This window comes from Sinocyclocheilus grahami, unplaced genomic scaffold (assembly GCF_001515645.1).
Source record: "Sinocyclocheilus grahami isolate Dianchi unplaced genomic scaffold, SAMN03320097.WGS_v1.1 scaffold43.1, whole genome shotgun sequence".
Lineage (NCBI taxonomy): Eukaryota > Metazoa > Chordata > Actinopteri > Cypriniformes > Cyprinidae > Sinocyclocheilus > Sinocyclocheilus grahami.
Window position 1 is genome coordinate 397506 of NW_015505222.1, and position 3727 is coordinate 401232.

The 3727-nt window shown below is 35.9% G+C and overlaps 1 protein-coding gene and 1 long non-coding RNA gene across 3 annotated transcripts in view; one reads left to right on the forward strand and one right to left on the reverse strand.

The window, feature by feature from the left end:
• dlgap4b (discs, large (Drosophila) homolog-associated protein 4b) overlaps positions 1–3727 on the reverse strand; it is a 121815-nt gene that overhangs the window by 33252 nt on the left and 84836 nt on the right. The gene's annotated exons all lie outside the window — the stretch shown is intronic.
• LOC107582310 (uncharacterized) lies at positions 931–3170 on the forward strand. The gene is made up of 3 exons (XR_001608937.1): positions 931–1219; positions 2917–2971; positions 3073–3170. It is a non-coding gene; the product is annotated as an uncharacterized lncRNA (long non-coding RNA).

A 3727-nucleotide genomic window follows, 5' to 3' on the forward strand; every position in this document is an offset into this window, starting at 1 on the left:
CCCACCCAACACCTTCTTCTCCGTGTCAGTCAAACACACACACACACACACACACACACACACACACACACACACACACACACACACACCATGCTAATATCAATGTGGGGATCTTCTATTGACGACTACTGTTGTTTAATTATTGTTGAATCTTACAAAGATGGGTCATATTTCACTCCAAAAAAAATAAAATAATAATTTTTGTATAATTAAGCACGAAATTACTTTAACATAAATAAATAAATAAATAAATAAAGTTCAGTACAACAACTACAATCATGATGTTTATTTACAACTTTACATTCAAAATGCATATTCAGATATACTCTATTATTATTAGATTACATGATCTCATTATGAAATTAGAGGAGAAACATCTGAGAAGCAGGAGAATTCAAACATTTCCATTTGCTCTCAATTTAATCTCATTGCTGTCTAGAAGAAACGATCAAGATCTTCAATGTGATTTGTGATTTTTCTTTCCTTAACTTTTTGTCCTTATGTTTCAATAAAATATGTAAACATCCTTCAAATAAGACGAAGTTACTCGAAACGCAAAACTGTTTGAAATAATAAGACTTATTTTGAGAGAATATGTATGGAATAAAGTTTATTTTTCAAATGTTTTGTTTTGAATATAAACATGTATTATAAACATGTATTACATTTTTGATTTATTGATTTTTTTTTTAGAAAGGAACGTGTTCTCTGATAAGATAGAAGTCTTACTTTTATCATTTAGAGTCCATTTTGATTGTTATTCTTCCTTTAACAATCACAATGATTTTGATATGACACGTGACACAATTTTTCCAAAAGCCATCTCTCTCTCTCTCTCTCATCACATGCCAGGATTGCGCTCACAGACGGGCTTCATGGAGGTAAATCGGATTGAACCGCTTGATTGCCCAGACCGTCTGTGCCGCTCGTCACCAGCTCACGCTCCTGCTAAACCTGCCTTCAGGAGACCGGCTTTAACTTCACACAGACCAGAGTCCTGTCTCAGTCTAAGAGCTGCCAGAGACAGCGACCGGCACAGACGGCAGGAGACACGAGAGAGACAGAAAAACAAAGAGTGAAGCGGACAGACGTGACCGTGGAAGCAGAGCCGCCTATCAGCGGGACACACAAACAAAGCAACATGTTTCCTGCGAGAGGGACGTGATGCCAGCGGAAGAACAACCACAGGAGCCGCAGATGATCGAACAGCAGAGAAAAGGTCACTAAATCTCAGAAGACCACGAAAATAAAAGAGCTTAACATGAAACTGTGTGCTGCTTCATGCAAAACACACACACTTACACTGCAAAAACCAACTGTCATACAGGGAAAAATATCTAAAGAAGAAAAATTAGATAAACATACTTGAAATGAAAATGAATATTAAGCATTAGTCTGATGAATAGCTGCATGCAACATTATCAGGTACAATGTAAAAAAAAAAATATTTTCAAGCTGTGAATAAGACAAGATTAAAATGACTGAAGTATGTTTTACAAGAACATACAATTTCAGTCTTTCTACTTTAAAATTTCATGTTTAAATCAGTGTTATTGTGCATGTTAATCAATGTAATTTCTAATGTGAAAACCAACTCCAAACATACACTAAATAGTTTTTCAGTGTAGTTTTTGAAACTGACTGCTGAAGGTTGTGGATACAATAGATTTGGTGGTTAATATCAACACACAGTTCAATAATTTAGATGTTATGTTTAGATAGAATCAGACCTACAGACAGACATTTGTGTTGTCAAATTTCAGGTCTTTCTAGCATTTATTTAAGTTATTGTGAGCCACCTGAAATATGTATCTGCTGAACGATTAAATTAATCCAAATTTAGTTTTGTTTTGTCATAACCATCTCAAGGTGTTATAGACCAATTAGAAGTGTAAATCTCACATGATTCATTTCTGAAACAAAAAAAATTGCTTAAAGAAAAGGATGATTTTAACGTCATAATTTATATCATTAAATATTATTATTATGACAATGAAGCCTGTTGTAAAAACTGTAATATAGAAATAGAACAGAAATAAATGTATTTAATAGATTTTAAAATATCTAAATAATGCCATAATCTATAAACACTTCACAATTTAAATAAAAAAAATATTCATTCATTTATTCATTTTGTGTTGAAGAAAAATAGGAAAATGGGAAAATGTGCATGAAAAATGTTCCAATGTCCAAAATTCTATATGCAAAATATTTATTTTTTATTTTTTAGTCATTTAGCAGGCGCTTTTATCCGAAGCGACTTACAAATGAGGACAATAAAAACAGTCAAAACTAACAAAAGAGCAACAATATATAAGTGCAAATGACAAGTCTCAGTTAGCCTAACACAGTACACGTAGCAAGGTGTGTATATATACACACACACACACACACACACACACAAAGAAAAACAAGTAGATAGAATAGAAAAAATAGAAAGCTAGTGTTTTTTTTATTATTAGAAAAAATTAAAATAGAGTAGAAAGTGCTAGAGGGTCAAATAAAGGTGGAACAGATGTGTTTTTAGTCGTTTCTTGAAGATGGCTAAGGACTCAGCTGCTGGGATTGAGTTGGGCAGGTCATTCCACCAGGAGGGAACAGTTCATGTAAAAGTCAGTGAAAGTGATTTTGTGCCTCTTTGAGATGGTATGATGGTATGAAATATGATTCTCTATTTCTTCTCCTTTGGTTTTGGGGTGAAGTATGCCCTGTGCATTGATCTGTGTGTGTTTCTGATCATGTGTTGCTCATCCCATCTGTGTTCAGCGATCCCTCTGAGGATCTGCTCCGACTCCAATAAACATGAATTACTGTGATGCTGCTGTCAAACACACCTCTCTTCACCGGAGAATTAAAACAGTGTCACAGATTGTTAGTGTAAATGTTTAACTCTAGTCTACAGGCCATATTTTTCAGACTCGTTGGTCGAGCGTCACCATCTGCTGTGGAGTGTGAGGTGTGTTTAGCACAGGTGGGCTCTGATGCAACACACACACACACACACACACAGGTAAAATGCAACACTTTTTTAAATATGTAACAGCAGGTCTCTGCTCCTTCTCTCTATCTAAGGGCCTGAAAACAGCTGCTCTCTCATTCTGACAGCAGGGGGTGCCAAGAGGCAAAACATGGTGCTGGAGCACCTAAAATCAAAGCAAAACTGTCCTAGAGGAAGATGAAGATGTAAAATAAAGTCAAACATGCAGTGATAAGTATCTGTTTTCACATCTAAATACAAATACAGGGATGTCAAAATGTGTTTGGACACTTAAGTCGTGTTCAAATGTCAGAATTTAAATTAATTATATGAAATCAAGTTTCTACATCTGTGTCTCAAATCCTGCAGGACACTTTCCTTCATCGTGATTGAAGTGTCAATGTGTTCCATCAGCTGCTGTTTTTGCTGCACAAAACGCCATTCTTAGATAGATCCTGATCACAGGTTGTGCAAATGACCCTCAACACACACACACACACCAATTTGCCAGAGAAACATCTCAGTCAGACTGAGGAAACCATCTGTTCCCCTCACCACCCCATCCCCCCTACCCCACACACACAAAATCGCTCTCACACCTCTTTCTCACTTTCTCTCACTCGCTTTCCCCCAGACTCCATCTATCCATCGATATGAGACATCATCATCATCATCATCATCACATAAAACACCTGAGACAGACAGACGATAGATAGATAGATAGATAGATAGATAGATAGATGGATAGAT